General features: G+C 44.6%; 1 protein-coding gene across 1 annotated transcript in view; it reads right to left on the bottom strand.

Moving 5' to 3' along the window:
- Positions 1–21,194, bottom strand: part of LOC111866844 (transcription factor 12) — a 441,771-nt gene that overhangs the window by 238,240 nt on the left and 182,337 nt on the right. The gene's annotated exons all lie outside the window — the stretch shown is intronic.

The raw sequence follows: 21,194 nt of genomic DNA, 5'->3' as shown, positions 1-21,194 counted from the left end.
CCTGCTTTTAATGTTTCCTGTTACATACTTAGGGCGACTCATTTTACTTGAAATGTTAAAAAAAAAAACTCCGTGGCCTGTAGACCCCAAGCGAAATATATCGACCGAGCGGGCGCCGCTTGTCGGCGAACTTAGTGCCAACTTTAGCGGATAAAGGTTGACACGTGGTCAGCGCAACGAAACCATACGGCTGTTAGTCTCAGTTTTCTAGACAGGAGGCGGCATTTCCTTGAAATAGCTCCTCAGTTATCCTCACGAGGCTGAGTGGACCTCGTTCCAGATTCACTACCTCTCAGAAAATCTGGTAGGGCTGGGAATCACACCGGGGACCTCTGACCACTAGACCCCAGAGGCGGTCGAAATATAAAAAAGACGAAGTAATTTAACGGTGGAAGAAAACTTAACATGAAAAGGCGGCATTTCCTTGAAATAGCTCCTCGTGCGTGCGTGCGTGTGTGTGTGTGTGTGTGTGTGGGTGTGTGTGTGTGTGTAATGTTATTCGTACTGAAGATCGCAAGGCAGCGGATCGTTCTCACCCCATTACGTGATGGTGATGAACTAAGCAATAAATCTCACTATAACAAAAGAAGGTAATGATGCGCACATGTGGGGGTCACAAAAGCATGTTCACCTTATCTGGCAACACGTCACTCGAACACAGTTCAATTGATGGCCGGTCCATGAGAAAGAATGCAGCTAAGACTGATCTAACGAAACATTTTATCTAATTATCAGTCCTACATTTCGCCGAAGGATATTTTTCCGTTCGCTTCGATGAAGGGATAATTTCACATTCTCGTGAAGTATATTTTCCATCATCTGAACTTTCATTTCACGTTATATGACGTCGCCTAATTTTGATATTAGGCTGTGACGACGATTAGGTGAAAAAAATCATTTCAGGATAATGTGCTTAATGGCTCTGGTCTAGTTTATCCTGACCATGTGTAACGATGCCTAACTGTAATTGGAGTCCTTCAGAATTCATCGAATATAATCATCTTCGCATGTCAGCGCTACAAAACTCACACAACTAACGAACATCGTTAAAAATTTAAACCTCGAGGATGCAACGTTAAAACACAAAATTTGGTATTATCCTCCAACATCTCTACTAGCCTCGCTTAAATTAATTAAAATGACAAACTGCATCACATATGTTTGTAATTAATGCAAGGAAACTGTACAAGTCGAAAACATATGAGAACGCGTGCAATAAATGACACACACGTTGTGTTCATTTTATTAACCAAACAATTCATTATATGGAGCAGTGTCATTTTTCAGAAGCTGATAATAGTTCACCTGGTGAATATATTCCCCACTTCTTATGGAACACGAGGATTCGTTACCGATTCTACAAAAGTCCATTACTGAACTCAGTCCTACGCGATCTCAATCCAATCCAGCCCCCCCCCCCCGGGATTTCTCTGTTTCCCCATTTACGTGCTGGTTTTCAGCGTGCATAATCGCTTAATATTTCCTTACTATAAATGTGTATGCATTTCTTGTTCCCCGATTTGGCCCCTCTAGCAACACCTAATCACTACACCCATCGTGCAATATTCTCCATCTTCCTGCCACAGCCACTCTCGAGTTCAAACATTCTCCGCGGTGTCTGTTCCCAGGCGCCCTCAGCATATCCTCTCCTTTAGAGTGCGAATCGAAATTTCGCTTTCATATAAAACAAACCGAGGCGTTGAAGTTCTGTGTTTAATATTTACGTGTTTCGATAGAGCGGGGAAAGCCATGCTGCTTTATTTCAAGGGCATCGCGCGTTCCCCTACCAGAATGTCATCTACTCTTCTTCGTCATGTAATTCTTTCATTTCTTACTGCTAGTTCGAAATATATGAACTCGACACATCCTCAAAGACTCGTTCTCCCGGTAATTCTTTTTTATGCTAGTGGAGTGGGGCTAAGTCCCTTGCACTGCGGTCACTTCTGGCCTCTTGTACCAGCCCCAGATGATAGGTGAGGGTGATTGTGGAGCAATTGGTGGAATGGATATTGTCAAGGGAAACCGAAGTACTCGGAGAGAACCTGCCCCAGCGCCACTTTGTCCACCACGAATCCCACTTGACCAGACCCGGGATCGAACCCGGGCCGCAGGGGTGGGAAGCCAGCGACTTACCGCTTGAGCTATGACGGGGCCCTCTCCCGGTAGTTACATCTGCATTACAGTTTTAGTCTGCCTACTCCACTAAGATCCACTTTACTCACATCTCAAGTTCTCAGTCCTCTAATATCCGCTTTCCATCAAATCTGAACGCATAACTCAGCCACCTCATCTGAGTATATTATCAGCAGAGGGTAAGCAATTGCATTCCAATGCACACTTGCAGTTAAGCTTCTACATACTCATCAAAATCCCTACAGACATAATTTCATTTACTTAATCAGTTCCTCCTGTACCTTTAAGGTGTGGTTTCGCTTTTCATTCTGACCATTTTGCAGACGGCAGGACTCGCTGCACGGGTGATCAGCTCGTCGCAAGACCTGTGCCTAAACACAGTACACACACACACACCAAACATCCATGACCTGTGTGGGATTCGAACCCACGATCGCGGCTTCCGAGCGAGCGAAGACAGTACATGACTTAAACCGCTCGGGTATCGTGACCGGCGATATATATTTAAAAGAACTATAAATTACAAATTCCATCAATTTCCTTCAGTCTTACGGGCACACGCATGAAGCTGAGTTGCCCAAGCAGGCCAAGCGCTCGCTTAAATAATGAAGAAATGGCGAAGAGAGAAAATATTATTTTCTGTTTAAATAAATGAACAGCTCTTAAACGCCTCTTCTCTCATTGTCTTTCAGTTTCTTACAGGGACAATATCCCAAGAGGAAACGTAAGATACATCTCGAGCAGCTTTTGTTTCTTCTGCCAAAACGAAATAGGCTCTCTGGCCTGCTTCCATTCAGAATTGACTATGAAATTATGAATCTTATACAGTTGGTAGGCCTCCTTCGATGGGTGATCAGCCCATCGAAAGGCGGCTACCCACGCAGTACAACACGAACACAGAAGAAGCGCAGAAATCCATGCCTCGAGTAGGATTCGAAACCACGATCCCAGTGTGAGTGGTCAAAGTCATTTCATGCCTTAGATCGTGATCGCCTTAGCACCTACTTACGAAGAAAATTGCAGGAGAGTACTGAGAGTACCCTAATTACGACACCGAGATCCAGCGAGTGGATGAACACAACCATTCGGTGCAGGGTGAAACTGAAGAAAATATCCACACAAAGCTTCCAGAATTTTCACGAGTCGGACCTGAGACCAAAATAAGTACTACATCTACGATGGATTTGATGTCAGCATACTCGTACTTCTTAACAACACATAACCTACATAACACAAAATTCAGGAAGACTCTGGACCAAGGACGCGGCACTAGAGGTTTATTTCACTGATCTAATGAACTACTGACTAAACTCAAACCAGAAATGTCAATATGGTTACGATATGCATAACATGAAAAAGGTCACATTTGAAGTGCCATCCTATAAGGGACTGAACACCACTCAGTCATAGCTGTAGGTTGGAACTCACCGAGAATAAGCCTGGGTATGCGCTGGATAACCTGGGTTAGTTTCCGGAAAGAAATGTCAATTCCTGCAACCCATCAAAGCCTCCTGTCCCATAGACACAGTAACTTAAAGCCAGACAATGCATCTAATTCCGAGGTTAGAATATGTGAACCTCTGCTGTGTGGTGCTTATGCATATGGGAAAGTGGAAAGCAAGACACGACACTTGACTATCCAGCAGGTAACGTTGGATAAAACTGAGTACTAACAGGCTTGAGTAAGAACAACACAAATGGCATCAGTCGACTCTCACGACCCACATAACGGCCGGCGGCAGACGGACTCCAGCTCAATGACAAAGTAGCAATAGCATCCGTGAGAAACCTGTGACCGTAGTCGTTGCCGAACTGCGGACCGCAAGAAGACTGCGTCCGCCGTGACACCCCCAGCCGAGCTTCTAGCACCGCAATGCACAATTGTGCGAGTTAGGAATCTGTGTGTGACATGGACACATCACGTGTGAAACTCTCAAACCTTTCTTACATTGTCTACCGTGGAAACCCCGACAAGTACCAAATGAAGTAAAGGCCTACTGAGAAGCTGAGAATGAACCAAAGAATCAAGAAATTTCTAGCATTTTATGGTACCACATGGTCGATTGCCGTATTTACAACAGCCCGTGACTAAATACCATTCCCAGTCGGTTGAACCCATTCCACATACATCCTTATACTTTAACACTATATTCCCTTCTAGGTCTACTCTCCCGCACTAACAGTTTGTATGCAATGTGCGTCTTTCCCAAGCGTGCTACATGAATGCCTAATTCATGAGAGTGGTCTTTTATATATATCTCCTATATACAAAGTGCATTCAACGAAAGTCATATGTAACGCGGAAATAATTAAAAGATTAAATACACCTATTATGCATGACCTCAGGATGGCATAATGATTATAGCCTAAATGTCAGATTTATATAAAATATTTGGTTGTTGAATATATACACACAAACATCATGCCATAAAAGGCTCGCTATATTGCAAGAGGCCAGTTAGTGGCGCCACGGCACACAGTGTTCTTATCTACGCGGAACATGGCAAGTTCCTTGTATGTCTCTGCCAACAAGATACACGTTCTTGTATTTCCGCACAAGGAGCGAATCGTGGTCAATGAATCCCATACGAAGACAAGAAATATTAGTGTTAAACAAGGGGCAAAATGTACTGGGAAACATCGTCTTAAGTAAGTCATGACACAGAAATGGTAACATGACAGACATTGTACGAGCACATGTTCTGTCTCCGAATGGATCTGGGTGACAGTTCGTACTGGAGATCTGTACTAAGAGTTATACTGTGAATTTTAGTCTGCTTCATACAAGTCAAATATACTATGATCCCCATGAACTTTTAAGATATTTTCAAAATGAATTAATGTATAAAAATTGGTACGTGGCACATGCCCGAAATATAGATCTCATTAAATCTACAGTCCCTATTAGGAAAACATTAAATGGGATATAAAATTAACGACACACCGCAAGAATTACTTACTTTGACGTAATGGTGGAATTTGCGTGGTGAGATGATCCTCGGAACTATGCCGGCGGTAGCGTAGCTACTGGTAGAGTCTCCCATGCCGGAGAAGTCAAAGCTGATGATCCAGACAAAAGGGGATACCCTGCTCCTTCATGTTGGGAGCTGTGTGGCTGAAATCCTGCTCCATCAAAATCCTTAATTTCTGAGAAGCTTTTAACGAATGCAGTCGGACGGAAAGGGACCAATGAACAGCAAACGTAAAAGAGACCAAGGTACATCATGGGCCGCGCCATAGCTCAAGCGGTTAGTCGCTGGCTTCACACCGCGGCGGCCCGGGTTCGACCCCGGGTCTGGTCAAGTGGCGCTGGTGGCAGGTTTTCTCCTAGTACTTCGGTTTCCCCTGCCAATCTTCATTCCACCAATTACTCCACAATCAGCCGCACCTATCATCTGGGGCTGGTACAATAGGCCAGAAGTGGCCGCAGTAGAAGGGACTTAGTCTCACCCCACTAGCAATAACAAAAGGTACATTATGGACTGTAGCGCACGCAGACGACATGATGATGATGATGATGATGACAGTGTATGTAGCGAAATAAAAGGACATAAATTCCTTACGGTCTGCCGACATGGGTGGTCGCAAGCACTCAGGCGGCGAGTTCAGAAACGTCAATCGTAGCGAGTTTCCTGTCTGCAGAACACTTTGTACGTGTTCGTCTTCAGGATGGAAGAGTAAGCCATGTAGGCAAGCAGCAAAAAGGAAGCTGTAAGCAGAGCCTTAGCCAACCCTGCGATGGGAGACCATCCTGACGACAGTGTATAACTATGGGAATTACAAGTACTTAGGTTTCCGAAACGTTGTTTTCTCTGCTTTTAGGATACCGGACCATGGACAAAGTCCAAAAAACCACAGGCTATAGGTTTCTCCCAAACGTCGGTGAACAACATAGTGTCACATCGCAAAAGACTGTACCAGTCACCACAGGCAGCAGTACATGTACTACTTCCTTGGATATTAAAAATGTCGGCACTTTGCCCAGAGATTCGTTAATGCGTTGAGTATGACTCTCACAGTGAACAGCAACTGTATCCCTAAACAGCATTAACCAACTGGTCTCTGTGCATTGTACATTTCCTGCGAAGCAGAACCAGAATTTTTAAAAGTCGTTCTGAAGATTCCGTTCTTCAGAGTTGAATATACAGACATGTGAATGTACACCTACATCAGAACCGACACCTTGCACCAGGAAGTGACAGCACACCCGGAAGAGCATAAGCCAGTGGTAACACTGAAGGGACCAACCGCCGAGCCAGTACGTTGATTGATAGCTGATCAGTGATCGGGGCTAGGCATTTAGGGTTTACTGTGAGCCATGATGGGCTGCATGCTAACCGCCAATCAAATGTTAACCGCGATTCATATGTACCACTGACTGAAATTCTTTTGAAATACCACACGGTGGATCTGGAATATAAGCATCTACCTTCCAAACATTTTCTCTCAACATTAAACCTAGGATATGTAACCTTAAAGAAAGAAGTTGTAAAGCCAAATGTGTATAGGCAAAGTTAACTCTGTGCTCAACTAACCTCCACGCCACAAAGACGTACGGGGAGCTGAGGTATAGCTCCACGCAAGCTTAACATAGGAACAACATACATGTATGTTGTCTGATTTATGGCCCGGCCGCTTTAACCGGGTGGAATAAGCACTGACGCCCACTGCATTAAGGCTGAGTGGGTCCCAAAGCCGATGAGGACATGTATAGCGGAGAAGGGCTCTTGCTCCTGCTTGGACTCGAACGCAGAGTTCTCGGCTGTCCAGCCCGTAACTCGGTCCCTATACAGTCCAAGCTGGATTGAACTGACTCAGAATCATGTATAATGATGGGTTTCGGTACAAGCCATCGAACCTTTCAGCTTTCTGTTACCTTTGGTTTAACAAGTAATCAAATAGTGTGCCATTACCATGAGAAAGAAATTTCCACTAACATTGCCTTGAAGCAGCGAAATGTTTTAGGAAATGCTGTCCACATTGTGTCATGATTTGTCCCCTATTTTACGTAATTCTGAAGTTAGGCTTGAAGCATTTGTGTACGGATATGAACCACAACACTGCATGTTCTTTCCTCCGCAAATATGTTATAACCTCCAGTATCTTCATGAGCGCTCAACGAACACGAATATTTTATCTACTGAGGGACTCCCATCTGCAACCAACAGGTAGCAGTAGTTAGAGGGGGGGGCACAGTATTACGCCACGGCAGGCTGCCAAAAGCAAGACGGCGTCCGGTACAGAACCACGCATGCGATGACTACGGAAAAGTGAAAACCAGAGGCGCTCTCACTCCGAACATATGTGACAAACTTACGCGTTCACGTGGCCGCGCCATAGCTCAAGCGGTTAGTCTCTGGCTTCCCACCGTGGAGGCCCGGGTTTGGTCAAGTGGGATTTGTGGTGGACAAAATGGCGCTGGGGCGGGTTTACTCCGAGTACTTCGGTTTCCCCTGCCAATCTTCATTCCACCAAATTCTCCATCATCATAATCACCCGGGGCAGGCTACAATAGGCCAATCAGTGGCAGCCGTGCCGAGTGGACCCAGCTGGACTCCACCACCCACTAAGCGAATTAAGAACAATTTACGCGTTCACGTGCTTGGATGAGAACATAACTGATAGTTCTTCTGTCCCGTACTGATTCTAATTGCGGTTCCAGGTACCGAGACTGTAAGGCGTCGGATAGTAGGGCGTTTCGTAAATTGTGAACTGGAAAGGGTGTTTAGGAAGTGGCCATGCCCTAATCGAGNTGTGAGCAAAAATGTTCAGGACTTGTAAACCGGGAGGTGTTAGGTTTAAATCTTGGTCGGGGCACCGGCTCTCCTGAGTTTTCGTGGATTTGCTCAGGTCTTCAAGTATGTGTCAGGACAGTACTTGAATCATATCCTGAGAGCTTCCGTTCAAATCCTTGCCAGTCACCAATCATCATACCATTCGATATTATCCGAGAGAATGGGCTCGTCGTAGACCGCATCTGTGGTCTAGTGGTCAGAGTTCCTGGCTTCAGATCCAGAGGGCCCGGGTTCAATTCCCGGCGCTACCAGATTTTCTGAGAAGTAATTGATCTGGAACGGGGTCCACTCAGCCTTGTGAGGATAAGTGAGGATCTATTTTAAGGAAACAGCGGTTCACGTCTAGAAAATCGAAATTAACAGCCGTGGGGATTCGTTGCGCTGATGACGCGACACTCTTTATCCGCTAAAGCTGACACTAACTTCGCCAACAAGCGAAGATCACTGTCCTCCGGGATAAGGCGTTGTGTACTTCAGTACACAGGTACCTAACCCACACTACAGGTGTCTTCTCAGGAGATAGTAACCTTTATTTTAGTCATTCTTTCGTACGTTTCATGTACAACGTACATAATTCAAAACTAGTTCAAAAAGTGCAACAAATATAACTTGGTGTGAAGTGGTATGCATTGTGCGATTGTTTTCTCATAAAGTTGTCTACACGCAATAAATATAGTCATGCAAACGGAAACACACAACGCGTAGGCTAAAAACAACACAAAATCATAAAATCCGGAAAAAAAAAAAACTACGCTGCCGGAAGGCAGATTTCCAAGAAAGCCTGCAAAACTGAACTCTCTTTCCCACAGACACCAACGCACAATTAAAATTACGAAACGGTTAGGGACTGTCAACTTTTATTCCGTCCACTCTATTTCTGCACTGGAAATTTCAGTGCGGCGTTCCCGAAGCAACAAGTACGGCCTGCATGCGACGCCTTAAAAATACGAACTGGTATATAACTTGCTTTTCTCCTGCACACAGAAATGTCACCTCGGCTACAATTCCAAACTAATGTATGGCACCAGTGGAATTCCCTTTGAAAATTCAATGTGAAATTTGAGGGCGAAAAAATCGTACCTGCAGCTCCTGTGTCTGCAGACAACCCTTTCACTGATCTAGCATTACGCAATATAAAGCTTGAAAGACACTCAGAAATCATGATTTTTGTTTAAATTTACACTATATAGGCCTACTTCAAAAGTTCTGAAAAACCGCCTTCATAGGAGAGCATTATTATTATTATTATTATTATTATTATTATTTTTATCTGCATTAATGTGTTTTCCCTCTAGTGCTTGCATGCATTTTGTCTTTGACTGTATGTTGTGATTGTCCATAATGTAATTACTTGTATCTGCACTGTGCTCTGTTTCTAATTGGCCTTGCGGCTGTTGACTCGGCACATAAATAATGAAGAACTGTATTCTTATTATTATGCCTGGAGGCATTTTTCTTCCGCAGTGTACGTACAGAACTTCCGGATGTATGAATGCTGTCTACTGCTGCCATATAATTGAATGACGCCGCTTCTGTGTTTGGTTTCTTTGGAAAAGCCAAGGAAACGGCAAACACAATTCTGCTTAGACTAATCTCACTATATGTAAGATCTGAGGTTTTCACGGCGGTGACTATGATGAATGCCGTCTTCTGGGATGTGGCGCCGTGTAGATATTGTATAAACCGACGTTTCGATCTACACGGGGCTACATCCCAGAAGACGACATTCTTCAATCTCACTATAAGTAACGTAACGGTATGAGAGATGAAAGGAAGCTCTGAAATGTTCCAATTTCAGGTTACCACAGCAACGAACTCCACAAAGTTACGTACACGCTTAGGCGCAGCATTCAGTTCAGAAACAGTTACTGCGTCGTGTCAGCTTCCCAGATCAGTTCGAAAGCGATGAGTATGCTCGCACGCGCGCACACGTACACACACACGTGTATTCACACATGGTCCGTATAGGTGCAAAGCGTGGTCTGGACAATTCAGGACGGGTCTACGAAATGTATGACGACTAATATCGTTACTCAAACAAGGTTACGGCAGACTTAGTGCGAAGCTCCAATGAGAGCCAATAAATGAACAAATGCTTTTTAAGGTCTTACAGAAAGGACAGGAAGGGGTTGGAACCGGCCGAAGACCGTATCAGATGACGGGTTTTCGTACTAGTGATGCTGAACTTTCGGTTTCTACCTCCTAGAAACAATCACTAACCAAATGACGTCACTAATGTACTGCCGTTATGTCACGACTTCCTTCCTTGATGACATCTACAGTGTGAGCAGTAACTGTGGTCCCCGAGCCTTTCTCCTGTTCAAGTGACACGTTACAGCTGCTTGATGAAAAGCAAAACTCAGCTTCAGTTATCCAAATTCAAAGGACACAGGCTCGTTGTAACTCAGTCATGCCTATTACGAAACGTGTCTGTGCTGAAAGTTTCTCTGGAGTTGGCAAGGACACGTGGGTGGCGAATAGCACAATGTGGTCTTCAGAACAGCACTGTCACTTCGACACGCAGCAGGACAAATAAATACCTTTTAAGGCATCTGCATAACAAAATAATCTTAACAGCGCGGTGGGTAGGAGCAGACTGGTCTTGCAACAACTACTCTGATAGCAAAGCGGGAGGATAGTGGAAACAGTTCAATTTTCGTGATTTGAGTCGTGTCACATTTATCCGGTGTTTCACGTGCTCCCAGCCTCTTTCTGTCATTTTTAATACGGTAAACCCTGATCATAACAGCGGACACGATGTCCGTCATTGCCGATGTCCGCTATAATTGACTGAAAGGGTATTTACGGAAGTACACCGTAGGATACATATCCAGTACATGCAACAAACACAGAAATATACAATGTGATTACAAGAAGGTTTTACATTTTGAAATAGTTTGCTAACTAAAAAATCTTCAAGGGCCTCAACGTGTATAAAAATTCACAATTGCATGAAGCCAGATGTTGTACGTTATATCCAAAATTCGTTACGTCTGGGTTCGTTGTACTTTCGCGAGGGAACTGCATCGATACCTCGAAGTACGTGTGAACGAGGAACCACCGAGCAGCGGCAAGCGTCCTTCGTATCTGGAAGATTCCGCCATTCCAGGTTCAAACCTAGATCCGAAGCTGCTATCTCGACAGAGAAATTTGTTGGGTTTCTCTACCCGTCCAGGGAAACTTCGGGTAATGCCCCAAATTAAACTATGGCTACTTCCAATTCATTATTCGCTAACCACACTACCATTCGACGCTACACAGAGTGTTTCACGACTTTAGGGCATAACTGCAGGAGGTGATTTCCTAGGTCTTTGTGATCAAAAAAGTTCATATGAGCATGTGTCCGATTTTGGACGGTTACGGAGTTATGACCGTTTTTTCATTCCCGTACACGCCCTCGTGTGAACCGCGTCTGTCAGCTGGAGGGTCGCTATTTTTGGCCAGCTACAGACAGAGCGTTCTCGTTATCTCGACACTTGAGAGGTACCTAAGGCGTGGTGGGCTGGTATGTAACCGCGCGGTTCACAACCGAGCGGCAGCGTGTGTTGCGGCCGGCGGTGGCATTTTCGAAAATCAGCTTTAAGCACCAATAAATTCAAATTAAAGGTAATTTCACGAAGTTAACTTTACATTCATACTTTAAATGTATCATGTATTATGCTGGTTTATTATTTTGTTCCGTTTATTGTCAGTAATCGTTACCTTCTATTCTGAGTTTGAAACGGTCATAACTCCGTAACCGTCCAAAATCGGACACATGTTTATATGAACTTTTTTGATCACAAAGACCTAGGAAATCACCTCCTGCAGTTATGCCCTAAAGTCGTGAAACACCTTGTATAACCTGGGCTACAGCAAGCATCGTTCCTAAATCATAAACAGACGGGAGGTGGAGGAACTCAGAATGGCTACAGACTAGGGCTTCGGTTCCCGGAAGTGGCATGGATATTGCTTCACGTTCTCAGAAGCTCTTAAGCTCACCAAGCCTCCTACGCAACGTGTAGTGAGGGTAAAGTCGCCGGAGTTTGAAGCTTTAACACCCGGCTCCCCATACTCTATTACGACGGAGTTTTCGGCATGATTGAATGACTTCATTCCGGCCCTTGCATTGCGACCTTCAACTATTCATATTGCGTTCCCCTGTATTAACCCTACACTTCGAATGAAATGTAGGACTTTTTGTTTGGGGGCGTCCGAGCAGTCACTTGGTCCCATAAAAAGAACTGGCCCAGGTGACGAAATCTTGAATAAGCCGTGGCCTCACAGTCACATAGAATGTGTGTGGCTGATTCATCTTGTTCAAGGCACCGTTCACAAGTCCCAGTTGAGTTCCCGGCATAGGCCCCTTTTACATGCCGACCGTCAGTGCCGCAATCAGAACAGGCGATTACTAATTGTAGAAATGTTTATGACTGCACTGCAAATTTCAGCGTATCCCAAATCAAGCATCAAACGTGGAAGGTGTTCGGTTTCACCAAACATCAACAATGGTGCATAATGTTTGCTAAAGTGACTCAGCACATGGAGCGACGACTGTCCGTGACTTTGCGGCGTGAAGGCAATGAATGAGTCACGTTCCTAAGGACTTCCTGCATTTCAGCGGTTTGTAATTTCCCCTATGTTAAAGAATCCTGCGTTCACAAGAACACTACTCGCTTCTACTTTGCCTTACTCTTACCTACTTATCTCGAGAGCTAATGCACTTAACGGAACAGGATAGGGTATTTCTTCTTTCGCCGATTCACTGCTTATTGGACGGACACATTTACAGCTACCGTCCGCATCTTGAAGCAATCCGAAGATGCGCCACTTGGTATATCAAGAAATAATAATAATAAAATAAATTAATAGTAATAACAAAAACGGTAAAGATGTCCCTGTGCTTAACTAATTAAGCACTACGGCATGAAGATGTATGGGGTAGTGGATGTATAGATCCATTTTTTTAACGGCGTCACTAGTTGGCGGTGTGATAAGCTTCACGCCCCGGGGAAACGACCCCCGCTACCCACTGACTAGGAGGCCCCAGAGCCAGTCTGGATACTGAGAACATTCTTGACCCTATCGGGACTTCAACTCCGACCCCTTCGGCCGTCCAGCCCGTAGCCAGCCGTCATGTCGACTGCGCTATCCCGGCTCATACAGTAGTAATGCCCTGGCAAACTTTACTGTATTTTTCTTTTCATGCGATCTCTGCACGAAGGAGTCACGGAGAAATCGTTAAGTCAGTCCGTTGGCATATTCAATCTCAGAAACTTCTGAACGGATTTCGAAAAAAAAAATCTGGTGCTAGAAGGCCTACAATAAAATGTGTAACAATGTATGTATATGTATATATATATATATATAACAGTAAATACCTACACTGAACGGAAAACGTTTCATTCCTTAGCGATTCCGTTACAAGCAGGGATACTCCAATACCTTGGGCTCAATTTCGGGAACACGACAGACGCTGAGGACTGTGAGCAATAGTACCCTCAATATCTAAACAGCAGGTACGGCTAGCCTCATATGGAAATGACAATAGGCTTCAGCTGCCGGCATGCAAGAGTGGCGTGAGGAACCTCCCTCCGGGAGAACGTCTGGCTCAAGTCTCTGCAAGTTATGCACACGACGTAACTCGAATTCTCGCGGATTCAGAGATCGTTGCACGCAGAAGGCCAGGCTATCGATCCGATCCTTCAAAACGTTCAATCCCCAATTGATTCTTATTCGAAACCAATTCTACCTGCACCTCTCCAAGAACGCAAATCAACGAACCACAAGCTACAGTCAGATAATGAGGAAGAAACGTGTACATCTTTCGTCATCAGTCTCTGCAATTGGCGTCTTTTTGTTATTCGTTCGTATGGTGCATTTCCTGAGTATTCAAATTGCTCCTTGTTAAATTTACAGCGCGGGCGAATAAGGGTTGTGACCCATGGTCAGTGTTACAAGCGGCCATTTCATCACTGTAGCGTCGAAGTTCATTCTACTGGTTCGTTTCCTAGCCTACATGGAAATGAAAAGGACTGCATTCCAAGTTGTAAGGTGAAGGACAGTTGTCCCTGTGTTCAATTAATTAAGCACTATGCCATGAAGGCGTTGGGGCAGTGGATGTATAGATCCACATTTTCTTTACCTCGGCACTAACTGGAGGCGAGTGGTCAGCTTCACGCCCCTGCACTTTACCCCCTAGGAAAGAGCCCCCGGTACCCACTGGATAAGAGGTTGGGTGGATACCCCACAGCCGGTCTGGACGACATGGATAAGTGAAAATTTTGCCCCCATCGCGACTCGAACTTCGACCCCTTGGGTTGTACTGAACTGATATGCCTCAGGATCTAGCCGATGTCGTCGTCATGACCACGACCAGCATCACGATTACCACGCTTACATATTAGGTCCTATGGCCTGTTGCAGTTTTATGTAATTTCTCCACTGGCCTTCCTAAACTTCTCTTGCCACCTGGCTTGCTACCCGGTCAGATGGTGGATTTACGTTATACAGAAACCGACAATTTTCAGTGCCCTTATCTTAATTAAATCAAGATTCCTCACAATTCTGGTAGCATATTTTGGAAGTCCCGTGTTGCAGTCTCCTACCGGAGAGGAAACAATGTGACTATTTCAATGGTTTTCGTCATGCATCGTAAGAACAGGCCACGACAGAGACCTTACTGATCACAAATACCCTACTATTCCACGACCCCTAACCCAAGCGTCGTGAAATGTACCTAGAATCTTTCATATTTATCACTGATCTAACTTGTAATTAACTTTGCAGAGAGGTGCACCAATTGAATTAAGGGCTCCTGGTTCTATCTTTTGGGGCATGAACACGTTATCAACAACCAGAAACCTACTGCTAAATCACTGCATATAAAAGCAGCTTGAAGTACAATGTAATATTAATATCACATCGGTAATTCAGGATAATCCGTTTTCTAGTTTATATGAGGCTATTGTGTTAATATTACAGTTTTCCGGGATGTCTGGTAGACAAGCAACATTTCGCAGGAATCTGCTGCCCCAATCTTCGTAATATTCATCGCCGCGAGAAAACTAAATCACATACCGCGTACTTGCGTTCTCGTTTCCAGTTACTGTGGAGTACAATACAGCAATGTTTCCAATAATGGTTCCTACATTTTCGAACATTTCATGGAAAGACCATCTCTAGGCTAAACACGCTCTTTACTATGTGTTTCTCACGTAACACACAGACGCGAATAACATCAGATTCTGTTTCCTGGGTTCCTCAATACTCCTCGTATCTCGCATACTGGTTCTATTGATCTGGGCCTGTTTTGTATTTGAGAAGGCCAATGAGGGAAAACATGTCCCGCCGACATTTTGTAACTTTTCAACGACAGAAATTGTAAACCGGTACTCGCAAACATGAAACAGCCGAAGTGAAGATTCCGCTAAATGAAAAGGGACAAAAGATTCGGAATCTAATCTGAGACCCAACATTCCGATCAGCAGTCACATACGTCTGTCTTTACCGAACACACAAGCGCCTATTTTCCCTCCTACACATGAGAGGCGGTTGCATCAGGAGGGGGGGGGCATGGACATTAAAAGGAGCAGGCAGAATATGAAGGGATTGTTTTTTTTTCTGCGGAGAAACGGAAATGCCAGCAGACGGACAACAAGCCGGTGGTGACGTCTACAGGACGCCATATCTCACAAGGCGGTTGTCGCTTCTTTAACAGCGCACTGTCACACACAGCTTCTGCTGTTCATAATACTTCATTTTGAATCAACACATTACTAAATACTAACTTCACAGTGTAGGGATCGACCATGAAAGGTTAATGGTCCCTCATTTGCCGAAGAAATTTACTTTTGTGGGCACCGAAACTTCAAAACCCAGTTCACAAGAGATCTCTGGGCAATATCTTGGGCCACGTAATATGCACTTAATGTTATCCTCTCAGCGACGTCTACGCCTCACCCACAGCCTCATCCCTTGAAGGATCCCTGCGTCCTAGCGACCCCTGTGACAGTCAAAAGAATATGCGAAGACCGCTTCTGTGGCCTTGTGGTCAGAGATCCTGGCTACAGATCCAGAGGTCCGGGTTCGATTCCCGGCGCTACCAGATTTTCTGAGCAGTAGTGGGCCTGGTAATGGGTCCATTCAGCCTCGTGGGCATAACTGTGGAGCTACTTGAGTAAAACTGCTGCAACGTAAACTATACTTTTAAGAAATGGGCCCATCAGGTAAGCCAGAATTACAAAGGTGTAAGTTACAGCCTACAGATCCTATGGAATTCTAAATATGCATTCGACAAATGGAAAGAAAGATCACTACACAGAATATGGTTAACGCTCCTCAAACAAAGTTATTCACAAAAACATTCACTTGCTCCAGAGCAGAAGCAAAGAGAGCAAATATAATGAACGGCTACGAAATCAAACACAGCTGAACCCAAATCATGAGACGATCTAATATCAATATCAAGTTTTTTTTTTCATGTGTTATCGAAATGGGGCCCAAGGGACAGACAGGAGCACACATTACCGGTGCTATACTTACTCGTACGACACACCCTACGGAACCCTTTCGTCTTCGACGTCATAAAAAGCCCTAAAGGGCTCCAAATTCACAACAAAATCAGCGAAGTTAAATATCAAGCTATTAGTCGCTTCATGCAAAGAAGCAATTGTCGCGGGTTACTTTAAGCAAAAATCCCAATACTTGGTCGAAGAAAGGGTAAATTCATGAAAAACATCTTCGGGAAAGAGAATAGGAACCGGGACCTCTCGCGGTTTATTCCCTAGCATTTGGAGGGTCCAAAACTCTCCATCACGAAGTAACAGATATAACGTTGCATGCACAATTCGCAGCACTGATGCTCAGGGGAACTCCACAGCTGTTCATAACTTCCAAGTAATTCACGTGACTGTGCTTCCCGATATAGGCCTACTTCCAGCCAATAACCCGTGACATTGTTTTCAAAACTGCATTCCGGAAACCACTTCCAAGCAGAGAGAGAAACACCATTTTTTCAATATTACGAATAGAGTTATTAATGTGACAATTCACTGACTTGGGCTGTGAGTTATCTGAAGACAGTAGAGGCTACAGGAAGTCAACTGAGATGAGGCGTCAATACTACACCGAACTATAAGACACTTTCGTTAAGATACACTTTTCTTATTACTTTATGTATACACTCAGAATACATAGATATATTGCTACCGAAATAAAGATAAATACAAGAAAACGCCGTTTTATTACGTTGCCAACTATTCTAAAGGTTCTCAGATTTAGGAAGCTGCCTCAAAACCAAGTTCATATCCGAAATGAGCACAGATTGAGCTGCCCTCAACAACACGCGCGTGCCACAAAGTGAAGAATTGCCTAACGAACGTGGTAACCAACACACGTAAACCTGGCACCAAGCAGCTCAAAGGCTGGCCATTCCTGCTCGACGGGTCCTCGAGACCCTGGGGCTCAGCCCTTAAACTCTTCCGTGCTGGTTAATACCGTTCGCTAATGTGTTTCCACTGTAACGTATCATTTGGTTTCAACTCAACTTCTAAGATATGACGTGCTTGTTTCACCGATATCCGTAAACACAAAATTTATTCATATTATATTAACAAAACTAACTCCACGGAGCTGTTTCCTTTTAGAGAATCCTCCAGTTGCTAAGCTACTGAAGAATTTCCATATATTTTACGGAACCCCAAGGTTCATTACCGTGTTCATAAGAGCTCTCCACTGGTCCCCATCCTGAGCTAGGCGAATCCGGTCCATACCGACTATATATTTGTATATACTCGTATATCTATATCTAGAGAGATTTTTGTTGTTGGATGTTACGGATCAGAGAACAAAAATGACAGTGATCGTATGTGCCAACACTAAGGGCGAATTCGGCGACCTGCCGCTCAGAATTATTGCTCTAAATCGAGGATGGCTACCAGACACAACAGCAACCCAATCGGGTAAGCTTGTAACTATCACTGCTCGAACAAAGAAGCGTAGGCAGAAGAGTTTACGTGAAACAAAAAAACGAAACATGTGATGACGTAATTTAGTAGCACCAACAAAAGTTCCCATAGCACACCGCAAAATGTGACGTCACTAGAAACCGTTGCCAAGGTCGCGTCAACCACAGCGTCCCATCCACTGAACAAGCCGGCGAACGGTAACAATCATCATACTAACTACAATGACTATGATGCCAATCACTAGAAGATAAAGGCAAAGGTGCCTCGTGCTTAATTAAGATTCACAATAAAAAGGCATACTGAGGAGTGCAGCTGTAGCGCTGTGCATCCTTGGGATCGGCACTGGACAGAGGTGAAAGGTCAGTTTCTCAGCCCGCCGCTTTTCTCCCGCGGAAAGAGCCGCCTGTACCCATTGGTGAAGGGGCTGGGTGGGCCCTAAAGCCAGCCTGCAAGCTATGGGGAACAAATAATCTCTTGCTCCTGCCAGGAATCGAAACCCGATTTCTCGGCAGCCCAGCCCATACGAAGCCCCTATACCGACTTACGTATCCCGGTTCCTGTAGTAGTAGTAGTAATAGCAGCAGCAACAATACCAATTATCAACACTGAAACGAAAGCGCAATATACGTTTCGGGCCCACCTGTAGCGCTGAATGGTTGGACGAGAGGAATTACTGGAAGGAAGCGAGCGTGGTCCCTATACTTGCCTGCAGAAGCTGAGGGAAACCTCAGTCACGACAGTCGGAGTCCTCACCGAGATTCGAACAAGGCATTTCCGAATAGTCAGAAGTGATGCCACATGGCCCAATTTGGTTAATGTACATTATGCTGTCAGACGTTGTTGTTGTTACTGTTGCTACCTCGGCCAATTCGCTCGCTAACATGGTTGTTGAGCCTTCCATATTAGTTTCGTGTCAAGCCTATGCAACATGGATACTGTATATGTTTGTATGTTTCCGTATTTTACGTATTTCTGTTGTTTTCCTCAGGCCCAGCCTTCTTGCTGCTGACAGGCATTGCAGTACATGACTGTTATTATTACAAAATAATTTATATAACGAAATATTAATAATGAGCAAAAGTATTACATTATTACTCATACATAATTATAACTCCGTGTACTTAATTACGCAATTAAGTATTACGCCATGAAAACGTATGAGGAGAGTGAAGATATATTTCTACCGTTCTTCACCTCGGCACTAGAGGAAGCTGAGTGGCCAGCTTCGAGCCCCGGCCGCTTAACTCTCTGGAAAAGAGGCCCCGTACTCATTGGTTAGGAGGCTACGTGGGCCCCAGAGCCGGTCTGGACGCTATGCGGACAGAGACAAATCTATACCTATACCGGGAATCAAACCCCGACCGTCTCCCCAGTAGCCCGTCTCCATACGGAATGAGTTATTTTAAGTATATTATAGTAACTCCAGAGGATGATAACAAGAACAGCCTCGTATGTTTTGTCATCCAAAAGTAAACTTTCTCTCATTTACATATCAAGTAGCAGCGCCAAAGTTTGACCATACAGTACAGACAGAGTGAAATGACATGGTACTTTAGGACACAATGCAATTCCTTCTTCTCCATCCATCCTGTGACCATGGTCGTCTGTCGGGCCTTATCATGCGGAACGCACTGACCGTGAGAGCAAAACACGACATGAATTAATATTCTGACCCTGTAGGGCGTCGAACCACTGACTTTCTCTTCTCATGCGTTTCACAATGCTGCCTGCTGGAACGTTACAACACATCCCTGTGACCCCTTTGTTTGTGTGTGCTACACAGAAGGTACGTTTCTGGGTTTCCGGGAGAAACGACGTACCGTATCAAACACAGGTCACAAGATTCAGTGAAGCCTCATAGACGCCGAACACGCTTTATGACTTTATGTACTTCATTCGAACGTAAGGTCATTTATTTTCTAACATAAATCTTAACCGATATTAACTGAAACGCATTTCGTCATATCATTCAAACGCAATCTCTCGCAATATTTTTCTAAAATATGTCAAACTCCTTTAGTTCAACAATCTTCCTAAAAAAAAAAGCAAAGCTGTCCCTGTACTTAACTAAACACTACGCCATGAAGGCGTATGGGGGAGTATGTACAGACCCACGCTTTCTTGACCCTGGCACTAGCTGGAGGTGAGTGGTCAGCTTCACACCCCGGCCGCTTTAACCCCGAGGAAAGAGCCCCGGGTACTCACTGAAAAGGAGGCTGTGTGGGCCACAGAGCCGGTCGGGACAACATGGAGATGTGAAAATCCTTGTCCCCACCGGGACCCGAACTTCGTCCCTCCGTCGTCCAGCCCGCAGCCAGTCGCCATCCCGACTCTTACAAACTCCCTTCTACTGTACTAATTTTGGTTGGTTGATTTTCACCATGCCTCAGACACAATATCTAACCAAGAGACAAGTGATTCTCGAGCTCAGGTAATGAAATGATCGGCATCTTATGGAACCCGAAACTTCACTGCCGTGTTCTCTGTCCTGCATCCGACGAATTCTACTGTTATCCTCTAATCTTCAAAGCGGTTTCCTTCCGTCAGGCTCTCCAGCCAAACTCCCTCCGCTCATACAGGACAACATACAAACGTGTTATTAACATTACACCTGTAGATCTCAGCGTCACTGAATCACATCACCTCCTGTCATTCTTCACTAATTCTATTAAGATGTAAGCTATACACAGTCAAGAATTGTCCCTCTATTTGATTAAATGTATGCCAAGTCCAAAAATACTTCAAATGAAGACTGTGGATATTAGTAATACATATAAAATTCTACGTAAATTTCTGTTTGCGATCTGCTGTTTCCGAAGAAGTTCGACTTTAAGCTACATGTTACGTGTCGTTTACTACCGATAGGGTTACATACCAAAATTAAGTTCGGCCGTCCGATTTAAGTGTAAACAACTAATACCAAACTGTCGATGTCATCGATACTAGTCGGTATAACGACAGGCCACAGGGTCGACGACTGGGGTTCGACTCCCAGCAGGGAGAAGAGATTTCTCTCTTCTCCGCAGCATCAGCACCGGCTCGTATCCAATGAATACCGGGGGTAAAGCGGCGGAGAGTGAATCTAATCATTCATTTCCATCTAATGCCGAGGTCAAAAGTGGTGGACTTATACCTCCACTCCCCCATGTGTCTTCATGGTATAGTACTTAATTAATTAAGCATAAGGACAGCTTTACCTTACGTGATAGATAATTTCAGGATATTTTACAAACAATAATAATACACTACGTGTTCCCCATGTAACAGGAATCCTTCACGTGGTCGGTCAGCAATTCACATTAGGCAGCGTCTACACGAG

Source organism: Cryptotermes secundus, unplaced genomic scaffold (assembly GCF_002891405.2).
Source record: "Cryptotermes secundus unplaced genomic scaffold, Csec_1.0 scaffold643, whole genome shotgun sequence".
Taxonomy (NCBI): Eukaryota; Metazoa; Arthropoda; class Insecta; order Blattodea; family Kalotermitidae; genus Cryptotermes; species Cryptotermes secundus.
Note: the sequence above shows the minus strand (reverse complement) of the source record. Positions and strands in the feature narration are given on the sequence as shown.